Source organism: Triticum urartu, unplaced genomic scaffold (assembly GCF_056163025.1).
Source record: "Triticum urartu cultivar PI428250 unplaced genomic scaffold, HENAU_Tu73 scaffold2, whole genome shotgun sequence".
Classification (NCBI taxonomy): Eukaryota; Viridiplantae; Streptophyta; class Magnoliopsida; order Poales; family Poaceae; genus Triticum; species Triticum urartu.
The window spans coordinates 6,322,329-6,339,261 of record NW_028260368.1 but is presented as its reverse complement, the minus strand read 5'-3'; the positions used below and the strand labels follow the sequence as shown (position 1 = coordinate 6,339,261).

General features: G+C 36.5%; 4 non-coding genes across 4 annotated transcripts; 3 read left to right on the top strand and 1 right to left on the bottom strand.

The window, feature by feature from the left end:
• The first annotated feature begins 1,364 nt into the window (after positions 1–1,364).
• Positions 1,365–1,436, top strand: TRNAT-GGU (transfer RNA threonine (anticodon GGU)). Its single transcript has one exon. It is a non-coding gene; the product is annotated as a tRNA-Thr (tRNA).
• Positions 1,437–1,943: 507 nt separating this feature from the next.
• TRNAY-GUA (transfer RNA tyrosine (anticodon GUA)) lies at positions 1,944–2,025 on the top strand. Its single transcript has one exon. It is a non-coding gene; the product is annotated as a tRNA-Tyr (tRNA).
• Positions 2,026–2,383: 358 nt separating this feature from the next.
• Positions 2,384–2,457, top strand: TRNAD-GUC (transfer RNA aspartic acid (anticodon GUC)). The gene has a single exon. It is a non-coding gene; the product is annotated as a tRNA-Asp (tRNA).
• A 2,599-nt stretch (positions 2,458–5,056) lies between these two features.
• TRNAC-GCA (transfer RNA cysteine (anticodon GCA)) lies at positions 5,057–5,127 on the bottom strand. Its single transcript has one exon. It is a non-coding gene; the product is annotated as a tRNA-Cys (tRNA).
• Between the last annotated feature and the right edge of the window lie 11,806 nt (positions 5,128–16,933).

Sequence of the window (16,933 nt, the reverse complement as noted above, 5' to 3'; positions counted from 1 at the left end):
GCGACTCTGTACTCATAATCCTATTTTTATTTTGGATGCAATTTAAATTAGTCTTTGGATACAAATCGCCAGAATGTATATTCTTCCTCAATATGCTATTGAGAGGAAAAGGATTTAATCCTTTATAAGAACTAAAGTTTTCATCGGAATATAAAAATAAAAAACTTAAGGATGCCTTAAGTATATCATTTCAAATTCAGTTATTAATAGAACGAATCACACTTTTACCACTAAACTATACCCGCTACATTGTAGATTATGGTATAAATGGTACCCTTTGTCAAGGATAGCCATTTGACAAGAAGGCTAATTCCCCCTTATTGAATCAGATGGAGAAGGTTCATGACACTGAGCCGTTGGTACTTCTACTTCGATCGCTCGCCTTTACTTTAGGATTTAGATAGCCCCTCTGGTCTGTAAAAAAAATCTTTTCTTACCATGCTAATAGCGCCTGAACCAAATGTATTTATTTTGATTAGGATCCTATTCTACGGTTACGACTACAATAATAATTATTTACTTTGCAAGGACGTAAGTGTGTCAGACTGCTAAATTGTTTTATTATTCCTACAATATAAACTAGGGGATATAGGGGGTAACACTGTCCCTATAAATTCCTTTTTTCCTTTTCTTTTTTGTCCAGAATTGAACAAAAAAGAAATTATGGAAGATGTTTTCTTCCCCCATTAAGTCCGAGCCATAGAGTAAGAGTGAGATGAGTTTTCCAAATTCATCATAGACTTTCCCTATGGCTTGATAGAAGTAAGCAGCAAAGAGTCGTAACTTAAAGAAAAAAACGGACAGGGCCGACAGATTTACCTGATGTAAAGAAGATCCTAAAAGTCTCTGATTAGTCGACTCTCTCCATTTAACACTTTCCTCTCTCTCCTTTTTTCCACTGACTCAATTCTAGTTTATTAGATTCTTGTTTAAAAGAATGCAAAAAGTTCAATAGAACTAAGAACACATAAAAAATAGCATAGAGGATCAAGGCCATTACCAAAAGTTCCTCCCAAGGATCCTATATCCTATTGGGTATCTGTTCCCCGCCTTTTCCCGCTAGGATCGGAAATCTTATATTTTCCATATCCATATACCGTTGAATCCTTGGGGTTCCAGAATCCGCCTATTTTACTAGTCTTCGGAAACGGAAAACCCTGAACCAAGAAGAGTTGGATATGTTATGTAGGGTATGTTTTTTTTTATTAATTTTATTTTGAGCTCTCAAGATATCGATATATACATATACAATCTCTACATAATGTCTCTCTCTCTATCTCTATATATTATATATATAATATGTACATTATGCAGTAGACCCATAATGGGAAATCCAAGTGGCTAATTTTTGAATTAAATAAAAAGCCCTTTTAACTCAGTGGTAGAGTAATGCCATGGTAAGGCATAAGTCATCGGTTCAAATCCGATAAAGGGCTTTTTAAATTAGTGGTAGAGTAATCTCGTGCTAAGACGTAAGTCGTTGGTTCGAATCTGATAGAGTACTTTTCTACTAAATTGATTCACTTTTTTTCTTTGTTTTTGAAACTTTCTCTATATTTTTAGAGAATTTTATGACTTAGTGCGGGATGGATGCATTTTTGGTATGAACACTAAATGAAGCACGGAGAATTAATCTATAACGATCAACTAAAAAAAATCCTAGATGAAAACATAACAGAAAAGTTGGAAAAACTCTTTGCTTTGGATCTATTTATACTTTTCGAGTATATTGACAATTCCAAAAAACTGCTCATACTATGATTATAGTATAATCACGAGCGGTTGTATATGGCCCTATCGTCTAGTGATGCCCCTATCGTCTAGTGGTTCAGGACATCTCTCTTTCAAGGAGGCAGCGGGGATTCGACTTCCCCTGGGGGTAGGGAGTATTATGAAAGGAGGTTAATCATAGATTAGCAAAAACCCTAGAATAAATTCTTCCTGGGTCGATGCCCGAGTGGTTAATGGGGACGGACTGTAAATTCGTTGACAATGTCTACGCTGGTTCAAATCCAGCTCGGCCCAAACCAAAAATCTAGGGCTTCGTGAGTATGAACTAAATCCTTTTGTTTTTCTTCCATAAAATAAAATGTCTGATCTATAGAAATAAAAGATAAAGAAAAAAGGGAAATTTTTTTTTCTAATCCATATCTCTCTCATTCCTTTCTTACAAACAAAAGAGTTTTTCTTATTGAAGGCTGGATTATTATCCATTTTTAGTGATAAAAAATCACGACATACTAGTTATGTCACTCTCACTATACCCACGTATAATATAATATGTGGGTATGTAGTATATGATTCGTCTATTTCTTAGAGTACGAAAGACGAATCGAATCTTCTTATGGTTCTATTTAAGAATGGGTATGCCATACACCCCGCGGGGATTGTAGTTCAATTGGTCAGAGCACCGCCCTGTCAAGGCGGAAGCTGCGGGTTCGAGCCCCGTCAGTCCCGAACTAGGGTTCAATGAATGGAGAAATTGATATTTCCTTTTTCCATGAAAAAAAGGGGCAGGGAGCAAGATCAAATACCCACAGGGCACCCTTACTTCACTTTTTTATTTTGCATCTCTCATTAAAGAGGGAGGGAGGGCATATAGGAATTTTTTTTTCACTACTCCCAATCGATAAAGAAAGACACACATACGATATGTGGATTAGTAGAATTTAGGATATTATATTACTCTATCTTTCTTTATGATGATACCATCCTCATCTTAATTTCCTATTCCACTCTTATGGAATAGAGTACCGGTATTTTACCGGAATCCATACATAAATCGTATTCCCTTTTTATTTCAGACCTCTTTTCCCCATCTCACTTCTACTGCTTATTTGGATGTCTATGTGACCCATAGAAAGTGAAAGTTGGTCATATAATACATACATAATTGTATGTATAACTATAAGAAAAAGGAAGGGAAATTGTATAAGATTAAGAAAGTATAAGATTAAGAAAGCTCGTGGGTTAGAGATATAGAAAAGAAAAAGTAGAAAAGGATTAAAAAAGAGGGAATTCCTAATCCAATCAAAAAACCCATTTTGGTCTTAGTGTGGATAGAGGATCTTCCTATGTTATACTATATAACTCTCATCCGTGAAATATAACTCTCATCCATGAATTGATTTGATAGATCCGATATTCATAATATTGAATTGATTCAGTATTATCAGAATGCAAGCCCTACCCTTGAATTTACAAGATACCCCTTTTTCCTCTCCATGGGATTACATCCCGAGTTATTGTGAAAATAAAAAATAAAGAGGTTATGGAAGTCAATATTCTCGCATTTATTGCTACTGCACTGTTCATTCTAGTTCCTACTTCTTTTTTACTTATTATTTATGTAAAAACAGTCAGCCAAAATAATTAATTGGAATTCCAATTAATCATTGAAGAAATTAAAAAGGGATTAAATAAAAAAAATCCAAGTCTTAAATGAAAGGATCTGGTTGGAATCTTAAAGTGTGGTAGAAAGAACTACATATAGTTTTTTCTACGACACTTTAGATTCTTTCTATTATATTATCTTTGAATCTACATAGAATAGATTAGTAGATTGAAATAGTTAAGTAGTCTAATTCAATTTCTTTTTTCATTGCATCCACTTAATTTCAATCAGGTCAAAATAAAAAAATCTAAGACAATTCTTGACCAAAGAATCCATGGAAGGAAAGAAAAATAATATGAAGAATAGACTATAGTAAAAAGTAAAAGGAAATGGAAAATGTGTGATATGCCGTGAATAGTTCCGTGGAAGAAAGTCTAATTTTCTTATGTATAGAACTTTTTTTAACCATTCGTCATTTCTAGTAGAAATTCTGAATTGGTATAATGGCTCTTTCTTACATTACAACTTACAATACAAGAGTTTCTTACAGGAGTGAAACAAAACTAAAGAAAAAGATTAAAGAATAACGTTTGACAAAATGATTAATGCAAAATGATCCATTAAAGAAAAGAATTGATACAACAATTTGATTACTTAATCAATTAGTAGTATCCCTAGAGTCCACTCCTTCCCCATACTACTAGTGAAAGAGAAAATGTAAAGACTACCATTAAAGCAGCCCAAGCGAGACTTACTATATCCATCTAAATTATGTCTCCTATTTCTATGAAGGGATTATTCTACTATTGATCAATAATCATAGTGGAATCAAGGGTACAGAGTCAAAAAGGGATTCCGCCCTAAGGCCATGGATCAATCAGTTCAAGGAATTTACTCCTAACAAATTCTTATAGGAATTCTGGTAGAATTAGAGAGCATTAAAAATACGAGATACTATAGCCCTTTTTTCCTTAAAAAAGAAAGAGTACGGGAATGATGTCCTGAATAGAAGAAGCGGGAATAGGAAGATTTTTTATTCCTTTTGTTACTCTTTTTTTTTTTTTTAAGCAAAGGACGCCCGAATATACCATAAAATTATCGATAGATAAATATTTATTGGATACCTACCTTACCTAATGTTTATTTTTGACCTAAACCCTGCAGCCTTGCTTTGTATCATTCTATGAAAGAATGAAGAGATTTTATCCATAATACAACTCCTAAATTGATTTTTGATCGACCTATTTAATCTGATTCTCGTTAGAATTAAGTAGTCCTTACTTTAGTGTATGTAGGTAACATAAGATGTACGATAAAAAAATGTATAATAATTAGTAAGTCTTGATATTCTTTCGTGGAGTCCCTTCTTGAATCTTAGATTGAAAAAAAAAAAGAATGCCCCTTAGGGACCTTTCTTTGGATACCAAGATTTCTGACATCTTATCCTCGTATTTTAAAATTATCAAATCGAATCTCAATTAAGAACCAATTCAAATTCATATAATAAAAGAATAAGGAAACACTACCTCACCCCTATTGATAACCATTTTGGCCACTACCGTCAAAACAAACCCTAACCCTAGTTTGAGGATAGAACTATGGTATGGTTTCTCTAAACCCAGTATCGGCAGGCCCAGTTACTCTCTTGCCCGAACTTATGCGAAGTAAAAATTTATCGAATTCGATCAGCACTATAAAAAAAACCTAAGTATTTTATTGATCAGGCGGCACCCAGATTTGAACTGGGGATAAAGGATTTGCAGTCCCCTGCCTTACCGCTTGGCCATGCCGCCAAAAAATCCGATCAAAAATCTAGAAAACAGCAAGTATTCATCCACGTTTTCTTACGAAAAGCCCCTTTTATTTTGAATATAATTCTACTTACTTTTTTCCAATCTTTTTCAAAAAATCTATTCCTGCTTTTTTTGATCCAGTTTCTATTATTCTCCTCGATAGATTCTATCTTAAAACATACATTGTTAACACAATAAAACTTCCCATTTCTTTCTATTGAGATGAAAAAGAAGAAAAAGTGGATTTCTATTCACAGGCTGCAAAATTCAGAATAAATTGGAACCGTTAACTAGAATTCTCTTTTTTTTATTGCAGTAGTGAACTACTCTTAAATCGGTATTATCTCCCCCCCCTTCAATGGCATAATAAAATATTATGGCTTTATGCTTAATCCGTGTATAGGTAAACTTTAGGTCCGAACAGCATTATTATCCAAAGATCCCCTTTATGTACATATCTCTATGGGGAATCATGCTTTAATTTTTCAAAGTATTAAATTAAATATCTTGAATAAAAAAAGGAAATTTGCTCTGATATAGAGTATAACCTGACTATCTTGGCGTACCCAAGTGAAATTACGATAAAAGAAAAGCATGGATATGGGGAGAGGTGGATAACTAGATTGGCATGTACTTAAAAAAGGGACTTACTTTATTTTAGAATTCCACAATGAAATACTGAATTTTCTAGCAATTATACTACTCCGATCCGAAATAAAAAAGAACCCTCAAATTATTTTGAGAAATTAAAGTAAGCACGCTATTCTAAATCGAAGTAAAGTCAAACTTTCTAGTATATTATATTACGGCTTTATTACATTCATAGAAAGGAGATAAAATGAGAAATCTTTGCCATCCAATCTGATTAGAATATCATAACATAAAGTATAAGTGGCAGAATTTTTTTTGTAGGAATGTTTTATCAATTCATTTTCATTTCATTTGTACCCCTGGCAAACTCGAACTTTCGTCCAAATGGTCTCTATTCATATGTATGAAATACATATATGAAATACGTATGTGGAGTTCCCTAGAATTTCATGTGATTCAGTAAACAGAATATAGATTCCATGATTGCTAGATCGATCCATAGGGATTGATGAAGAGTGAGCTGATAATGGAATTTTTCTTTGATAAACAGGAAACTTAAGATTAAGATGCTCCGGAATGGAAACGAGGGAATGTCCACAATACCCGGATTTAGTCAGATCCAATTCGAGGGATTTTGTAGGTTCATTAATCAAGCCTTGGCAGAAGAACTTGACAAGTTTCCAACAATTAAAGATCCAGATCACGAAATTGCATTTCAATTATTTGCGAAAGGATATCAACTGCTAGAACCCTCGATAAAAGAAAGAGATGCTGTGTATGAATCACTCACCTATTCTTCCGAATTATATGTATCTGCGAGATTAATTTTTGGTTTCGATGTGCAAAAGCAAACCATTTCTATCGGAAACATTCCTATAATGAATTCCTTAGGAACCTTTATTATAAATGGAATATACCGAATTGTGATCAATCAAATATTGCTAAGTCCTGGTATTTACTACCGCTCGGAATTAGATCATAAGGGAATTTCTATCTACACTGGCACTATAATATCAGATTGGGGGGGGAGATCGGAATTAGCAATTGATAAAAAAGAAAGGATATGGGCTCGCGTGAGTAGAAAACAAAAGATATCTATTCTAGTTCTATCATCAGCTATGGGTTCGAATCTAAGAGAAATTCTGGATAATGTTTCCTACCCTGAAATTTTCTTGTCTTTCCCGAATGCTAAAGAGAAGAAGAGGATTGAGTCAAAAGAAAAAGCTATTTTGGAGTTTTATCAACAATTTGCTTGTGTAGGTGGGGACCTGGTATTTTCGGAGTCCTTATGCGAGGAATTACAAAAGAAATTTTTTCAACAAAAATGTGAATTAGGAAGGATTGGTCGACGAAATATGAATCGGAGACTTAATCTTGATATTCCTCAGAACAATACATTCTTGTTACCACGAGATGTATTGGCCGCTACGGATCATTTGATTGGAATGAAATTTGGAACGGGTATACTTGACGATGACGATATGAATCACTTGAAAAATAAACGTATTCGTTCGGTTGCGGATCTGTTACAAGATCAATTCGGATTGGCTCTTGGTCGTTTACAACATGCAGTTCAAAAAACTATTCGTAGAGTATTCATACGTCAATCGAAACCGACTCCCCAAACTTTGGTAACTCCAACTTCAACTTCAATTTTATTAATAACTACTTATGAGACCTTTTTTGGCACATACCCGTTATCTCAAGTTTTTGATCAAACGAATCCATTGACACAAACTGTTCATGGGCGAAAAGTGAGTTGTTTAGGTCCTGGAGGGTTGACGGGGAGAACCGCAAGTTTTCGGAGCCGAGATATTCATCCGAGTCACTATGGGCGTATTTGTCCAATTGACACGTCTGAAGGAATCAATGTTGGACTTACTGGATCCTTAACAATTCATGCGAGAATTGATCACTTGTGGGGATCCATAGAGAGTCCGTTTTATGAAATATCTGCTGAGAAAGCAAAAGAAAAAAAAGAGAGACAGGTGGTTTATCTATCACCAAATAGAGATGAATATTATATGATAGCAGCAGGAAATTCTTTGTCCTTGAATCAAGGTATTCAGGAAGAACAGGTTGTTCCGGCTAGATACCGTCAAGAATTCTTGACTATTGCATGGGAACAGATTCATGTTAGAAGTATTTTTCCTTTCCAATATTTTTCTATTGGGGGTTCTCTCATTCCTTTTATTGAGCACAATGATGCGAATCGGGCTTTAATGAGTTCTAATATGCAGCGCCAAGCAGTTCCGCTTTCTCGGTCCGAGAAATGCATTGTTGGAACTGGATTGGAACGCCAAACAGCTCTAGATTCGAGGGTTTCCATTATAGCCGAACGCGAGGGAAAGATCATTTCTACTGATAGTCATAAGATACTTTTATCAAGTAGTGGGAAGACTATAAGTATTCCTTTAGTTAACCACCGTCGCTCTAACAAAAATACTTGTATGCACCAAAAACCCCGGGTTCCACGGGGTAAATCCATTAAAAAAGGACAAATTTTAGCAGAAGGAGCTGCTACAATTGGGGGCGAACTTGCTTTAGGAAAAAACGTATTAGTAGCTTATATGCCATGGGAAGGTTACAATTTTGAAGACGCAGTACTAATTAGCGAACGTTTGGTATATGAAGATATTTATACCTCTTTTCACATCCGGAAATATGAAATTCAGACGGATACGACAAGCCAGGGCTCCGCTGAAAAAATCACTAAAGAAATACCACATCTAGAAGAACATTTACTCCGCAATTTGGACAGAAATGGAGTTGTTAGGTTGGGATCCTGGGTAGAAACTGGTGATATTTTAGTAGGTAAATTAACGCCTCAGATAGCGAGCGAATCATCTTATATCGCGGAAGCTGGATTATTACGGGCCATATTTGGCCTTGAGGTTTCCACTTCAAAAGAAACTTCTCTGAAATTACCTATAGGTGGAAGAGGGCGCGTTATCGATGTGAAATGGATCCAAAGGGACCCGCTCGACATAATGGTTCGTGTATATATTTTACAGAAACGTGAAATCAAAGTTGGGGATAAAGTAGCCGGAAGACATGGGAATAAAGGGATCATTTCCAAAATTTTGCCTAGGCAAGATATGCCCTATTTGCAAGATGGAACACCCGTTGATATGGTCTTCAATCCCTTAGGAGTACCCTCCCGAATGAATGTGGGACAAATATTTGAAAGCTCGCTCGGATTAGCGGGGGATCTGCTAAAGAAACATTATAGAATAGCACCCTTTGATGAGAGATATGAGCAAGAGGCTTCAAGAAAACTTGTGTTTTCAGAATTATATGAAGCCAGTAAAGAAACAAAAAATCCATGGGTATTTGAACCCGAGTACCCGGGAAAAAGCAGAATATTTGATGGAAGAACAGGCGACCCCTTTGAGCAACCTGTTCTAATAGGGAAGTCCTATATCTTAAAATTAATTCATCAAGTTGATGAGAAAATTCATGGGCGTTCTACTGGGCCCTACTCACTTGTTACACAACAACCGGTTAGAGGAAGAGCCAAGCAAGGGGGACAACGAGTAGGAGAAATGGAAGTTTGGGCTTTAGAAGGATTTGGTGTTGCTCATATTTTACAAGAGATACTTACTTATAAATCTGACCATCTTATAGCTCGCCAAGAAATACTTAATGCTACGATCTGGGGAAAAAGAATACCTAATCATGAGGATCCTCCAGAATCTTTTCGAGTGCTCGTTCGAGAACTACGATCTTTGGCTCTAGAACTGAATCATTTCCTTGTATCTGAAAAGAACTTCCAGGTTAATAGGGAGGAAGTTTGATCGGAATAAATATAAATTCTTTTCTTATTTCTATTTTATGATTGACCAATATAAACATCAACAACTTCAAATTGGACTCGTTTCCCCTCAACAAATAAAGGCTTGGGCTAACAAAAACCTACCTAATGGAGAAGTCGTTGGCGAAGTCACAAGGCCCTCTACTTTTCATTATAAAACCGATAAACCAGAAAAAGATGGATTGTTTTGCGAAAGAATCTTTGGACCCATAAAAAGCGGGATTTGCGCTTGTGGCAATTCTCGAGCGAGCGGAGCTGAAAACGAAGACGAAAGATTTTGCCAAAAATGCGGGGTCGAATTTGTGGATTCTCGGATACGAAGATATCAAATGGGATACATCAAACTCGCATGTCCCGTGACTCATGTGTGGTATTTGAAAGGTCTTCCTAGTTATATCGCGAATCTTTTAGATAAACCTCTTAAGAAGTTGGAGGGCCTAGTATACGGCGATTTCTCTTTTGCTAGGCCCAGCACTAAAAAACCCACTTTTTTACGATTACGAGGTTTATTCGAAGAGGAAATTGCATCCTGTAACCACAGCATTTCTCCCTTTTTTTCTACCCCAGGCTTTGCAACATTTCGAAATCGGGAAATTGCGACAGGAGCAGGTGCTATTAGAGAACAATTAGCAGATTTGGATTTGCGAATTATTATAGAGAATTCTTTGGTCGAATGGAAGGAATTAGAAGACGAGGGGTATAGTGGAGATGAGTGGGAAGATAGAAAAAGACGAATAAGAAAAGTTTTTTTGATTAGACGCATGCAATTGGCGAAACATTTTATTCAAACAAATGTAGAACCAGAATGGATGGTTTTGTGCTTATTACCGGTTCTTCCTCCCGAATTGAGACCTATTGTTTATAGGTCTGGAGATAAAGTAGTGACTTCAGACATTAATGAACTTTATAAGAGAGTTATCCGTCGGAACAACAATCTTGCCTATCTATTAAAAAGAAGTGAATTAGCGCCAGCAGATTTAGTAATGTGCCAGGAAAAATTGGTACAAGAAGCCGTGGATACACTTCTTGATAGTGGGTCCCGCGGGCAACCGACGAGGGATGGTCACAATAAAGTATACAAATCACTTTCAGATGTAATTGAAGGTAAAGAGGGAAGGTTTCGCGAGACTCTGCTTGGGAAACGGGTCGATTACTCGGGGCGTTCTGTCATTGTTGTGGGTCCTTCGCTTTCATTACATCAATGTGGATTACCTCTAGAGATAGCAATAAAGCTTTTTCAGCTATTTGTAATTCGCGATTTAATCACGAAACGCGCCACTTCTAATGTAAGGATTGCTAAAAGGAAAATTTGGGAAAAAGAACCCATTGTATGGGAAATACTTCAAGAAGTTATGCGGGGACATCCTGTACTGTTAAATAGAGCACCTACCCTGCATAGATTAGGCATACAGGCCTTTCAACCCACTTTAGTAGAGGGGCGTACTATTTCTTTACACCCATTAGTGTGTAAGGGTTTCAATGCGGACTTTGATGGAGATCAAATGGCTGTTCATCTACCTTTATCCTTGGAAGCTCAGGCAGAAGCCCGTTTACTTATGTTTTCTCATATGAATCTCTTATCTCCCGCTATTGGGGATCCTATTTGCGTACCAACCCAAGACATGCTTATCGGGCTTTATGTATTAACGATTGGAAAGCGTCGAGGTATTTGTGCAAATAGATATAATAGTTGCAGAAACTACCCAAATCTAAAAGTAAATTACAATAATAATAATAATTTTAAATATAGGAAAGATAAAGAACCCCATTTTTCTAGTTCTTATGATGCACTGGGAGCTTATAGACAAAAACTAATCAGTTTAGATAGTCCCTTGTGGCTACGATGGAACCTGGATCAACGCGTCATTGGGTCAAGAGAAGTTCCGATTGAAGTTCAATATGAATCTTTGGGGACTTATCATGAGATTTATGCCCACTATCTAATAATGGGAAATAGAAAAAAAGAAATTCGTTCGATATACATTCGAACCACTCTTGGTCATATTTCTTTTTATAGAGAAATAGAGGAAGCCATACAAGGATTTAGTCAGGCCTATTCATACACTACCTAAACAAGAAAGTTAGATTCGGCGATGCCCCTCCCCTTTCGGGGGGCATTCCGATTTCCCTAGTATCATCATTATTTGCCACGCGAATCCAGATTGAGATTGAGGCAATTAAGTTAATTAAATTTTCGAATCACTGACTCAGGCCCATTGTCGAATCCTACTCAGCAATTGTCGAATCCTACTCAGCCGAAAAGGGGGTACTTATGTATGGCGGAACGGGCCAATCTGGTCTTTCATAATAAAGAGATAGACGGAACTGGTATGAAACGACTTATTAGCAGATTAATAGATCATTTTGGAATGGGATATACATCCCATATACTGGATCAACTAAAGACTCTGGGCTTCCATCAAGCCACTACTACATCGATTTCGTTAGGAATCGAGGATCTTTTAACAATACCCTCTAAGGGATGGTTAGTCCAAGACGCGGAACAACAGAGTTTTCTTTTGGAGAAACACTATTATTATGGGGCTGTACACGCGGTAGAAAAATTACGCCAATCTGTTGAGATATGGTATGCGACAAGTGAATATTTGAAACAAGAAATGAATTCAAATTTTCGGATAACGGATCCTTCTAATCCAGTCTATCTAATGTCTTTTTCAGGAGCCAGAGGAAATGCATCTCAAGTACACCAATTAGTAGGTATGAGAGGATTAATGTCGGACCCTCAAGGACAAATGATTGATTTACCTATTCAAAGCAATTTACGCGAGGGACTTTCTTTGACAGAATATATAATTTCCTGCTATGGAGCCCGCAAAGGGGTTGTAGATACTGCTGTGCGAACAGCAGATGCTGGATATCTTACACGTAGACTTGTTGAAGTAGTTCAACATATTATTGTGCGTAGAAGAGATTGTGGTACTATCCGAGGTATTTCTGTAAGTCCTCAAAATGGGATGACGGAAAAACTTTTTGTCCAAACACTAATTGGTCGTGTATTAGCAGACGATATATATATCGGTTCACGATGCATTGCCGCGCGAAATCAAGATATTGGAATTGGATTAGTCAATCGATTCATAACTGCCTTTCGAGCACAACCATTTCGAGCACAACCAATATATATTAGAACCCCCTTTACTTGCCGAAGCACTTCTTGGATCTGTCAATTATGCTATGGCCGGAGTCCTACTCATAGTGATCTGGTCGAATTGGGAGAAGCCGTAGGTATTATTGCAGGTCAATCAATTGGGGAGCCAGGGACTCAACTAACATTAAGAACTTTTCATACTGGCGGAGTATTCACAGGGGGTACTGCCGACCTTGTACGATCCCCTTCGAATGGAAAAATAAAATTCAATGAGAATTTGGTTCACCCCACACGTACCCGTCATGGGCAGCCTGCTTTTCTATGTTATATAGACTTGCATGTAACTATTCAGAGTCAAGATATTCTATATAGTGTGAATATTCCCTCAAAAAGCTTGATTCTAGTGCAAAATGATCAATATGTAAAATCCGAACAAGTAATTGCGGAGATTCGTGCCGGAACGTCCACTTTACATTTTAAAGAAAGGGTACAAAAGCATATTTATTCTGAATCAGACGGCGAAATGCACTGGAGTACTGATGTTTACCATGCGCCCGAATATCAATATGGTAATCTTCGCCGATTACCAAAAACAAGCCATTTATGGATATTGTCAGTAAGTATGTGCAGATCCAGTATAGCGTCTTTTTCACTCCACAAGGATCAAGATCAAATGAATACTTATGGTAAAAAAGATAGGGAAATTCTTGATTATTCAACGTCGGATCGAATCATGTCCAATGGCCATTGGAATTTTATCTATCCTTCTATTTTTCAAGATAATTCAGATTTGTTGGCGAAAAAGCGAAGAAATAGGTTCGTCATTCCATTACAATATCATCAAGAACAAGAGAAAGAACTAATATCCTGTTTTGGGATTTCGATTGAAATCCCCCTTATGGGTGTTTTACGTAGAAATACTATTTTTGCTTATTTTGACGATCCCCGATACAGAAAAGATAAAAAGGGTTCAGGAATTGTTAAATTTAGATATAGGACCCTAGAAGAAGAATATAGGACTCGAGCGGAAGACTCAGAAGAGGAATATGAGACCCTAGAAGACGAATACAGGACCCGAGAGGACGAATATGAATATGAAACCCTAGAAGAATCTAAATATGGAATCCTAGAAGACGAATACGAATATGAAACCCTAGAAGACGAATATGGGAGCCCAGAAAACGAATATGGGAACCCAGAGAACGAATATAGGACTTTAGAGAAAGACTCAGAAGAGGAATATGGGAGCCCAGAGAGCAAATATAGGACCCAAGAGGACGAATATGGAACTCTAGAGGAAGACTCAGAAGACGAATATGGCAGCCCCGGGGAAAGCGCAGAGGAAAAATATGGTACTTTAGAGGAAGACTCAGAAGAAGATTCAGAGGACGAATACGAGAGCCCAGAGGAAGATTCCATCTTAAAAAAAGAGGGTTTGATTGAGCATCGAGGAACAAAAGAATTTAGTCTAAAATACCAAAAAGAAGTAGATCGGTTTTTTTTCATTCTTCAAGAACTTCATATCTTGCCGAGATCTTCATCCCTAAAGATACTTGACAATAGTATTATTGGAGTGAATACACAACTCACAAAAAATACAAGAAGTCGACTAGGCGGACTGGTCCGAGTGAAGAGAAAAAAAAGCCATACGGAACTCAAAATATTTTCCGGAGATATTCATTTTCCTGAAGAGGCGGATAAGATATTAGGTGGCTGTTTGATACCGCCAGAAAGACAAAAAAAAGATTCTAAGGAATCAAAAAAAAGGAAAAATTGGGTCTATGTTCAACGGAAAAAAATTCTCAAGAGCAAGGAAAAGTATTTTGTTTCCGTTCGCCCTACAGTGGCATATGAAATGGACGAAGGAAGAAATTTAGCAACACTTTTCCCGCAGGATCTCTTGCAAGAAGAAAATAATCTCCAAATTCGACTTGTCAATTTTATTTCTCATGAAAATAGCAAGTTAACTCAAAGAATTTATCACACAAATAGTCAATTTGTTAGAACTTGCTTAGTAGTGAATTGGGAACAAGAAGAAAAAGAAAAGGCTGGTGCTTCCCTTGTTGAGGTAAGAGCAAATGATCTTATTCGCGATTTCCTAAGAATTGAGTTAGTCAAGTCCACTATTTCGTATACACGAAAAAGGTATGGTAGGACAAGTGCAGGACCGATTCCCCATAATAGGTTAGATCGCGCCAATATCAATTCTTTTTATTCCAAGGCGAAGATTGAATCACTTAGCCAACATCCAGAAGCTATTGGCACTTTGTTGAATCGAAATAAAGAATACCACTCTTTGATGATTTTGTCGGCATCCAACTGTTCTCGAATTGGTTTATTCAAGAATTCAAAACATCCCAATGCGATAAAAGAATGGAATCCTAGAATTCCTATTCGAGAAATTTTTGGGCCCTTAGGCGCTATTGTAGCTAGTATATCGCATTTTTCTTCATCTTACTATTTACTAACGCATAATAAAATCCTGTTAAAAAAATATTTGTTCGTTGACAATTTAAAACAAACCTTCCAAGTACTTCAAGAACTTAAATACTCTTTAATAGATGAAAATAAAAGGATTTCTAATTTCGATAGTAACATAATGTTGGATCCATTCCTTTTGAATTGTCACACTTTGTCCATCATGATTCTTGGGAAGAGACATTGGCAATAATTCACCTTGGACAATTTATTTGTGAAAATGTATGTCTATTTAAATCGCACATAAAAAAATCCGGTCAAATTTTCATTGTAAATATGAATTCCTTTGTTATAAGAGCAGCTAAACCTTATTTGGCCACTACAGGAGCAACTGTTAATGGTCATTATGGAGAAATCCTTTACAAGGGAGATAGGTTAGTTACGTTTATATATGAAAAATCGAGATCTAGTGACATAACGCAAGGTCTTCCAAAAGTGGAACAAATCTTTGAAGCGCGTTCAATTGATTCATTATCCCCGAATCTCGAAAGGAGAATTGAGGATTGGAATGAGCGTATACCAAGAATTCTTGGGGTCCCTTGGGGATTCTTGATTGGAGCTGAGCTAACCATAGCCCAAAGTCGTATCTCTTTGGTTAATAAAATCCAAAAGGTTTATCGATCCCAAGGGGTACAGATCCATAATAGACATATAGAGATTATTATACGCCAAGTAACATCAAAAGTGCGGGTTTCCGAAGATGGAATGTCTAATGTTTTTTCGCCTGGGGAATTAATCGGACTATTGCGAGCGGAACGAGCAGGACGAGCTTTGGATGAATCGATCTATTATCGGGCAATCTTATTGGGAATAACAAGGGCTTCCCTGAATACCCAAAGTTTCATATCTGAAGCAAGTTTTCAAGAAACTGCTCGAGTTTTAGCAAAAGCTGCCCTACGAGGTCGCATTGATTGGTTGAAAGGCTTGAAAGAAAACGTAGTTCTGGGGGGGATTATACCTGTTGGTACCGGATTCCAAAAATTTGTGCATCGTTCCCCACAAGACAAGAACCTTTATTTCGAAATAAAAAAAAAAAATCTATTCGCGTCGGAAATGAGAGATTTTTTGTTTCTCCATACAGAATTAGTTTCTTCAGATTCTGACGTAACAAACAATTTTTATGAGACATAAGAACCCCCATAAAAATATTTTTTACTTTACTAGACTTTTGAACTTAGAACACTAACAGGTCAAATTTTAGATTTTTAAGATTTTTATTTTAATAAGTAAAACAAGTCAGTTAATTCATTAAGGTGGTTATGTTTATACCATGTATCAATGGCCAACTCTTATCTTAGTACAAGGTTCTCTCGGAACAATTATTATTTATTTCAAGCTATTTCGGATCTTTCTTAATCTTCAAAAAGAACTAAATTCCGTAATGGAATGGTAGGATTAAAAAAAAGGAAGTGTGGAAAAAATGACAAGAAGATATTGGAACATTAATTTGAAAGAGATGATAGAAGCAGGAGTTCATTTTGGTCATGGTATTAAGAAATGGAATCCTAAAATGGCCCCTTACATTTCGGCAAAGCGTAAAGGTACTCATATTATAAATCTCGCTAGAACGGCTCGTTTTTTATCAGAAGCTTGTGATTTAGTTTTTGATGCAGCAAGTCAGGGAAAAAGTTTCTTAATTGTTGGTACCAAAAAAAGAGCAACAGATTTAGTAGCATCAGCTGCAATAAGGGCTCGTTGTCATTATGTTAATAAAAAGTGGTTCAGTGGTATGTTAACGAATTGGTCGATTACGAAACTAGACTTTCTCAATTTAGAGACTTAAGAGCAGAAGAAAAAATGGGAAAATTCCACCA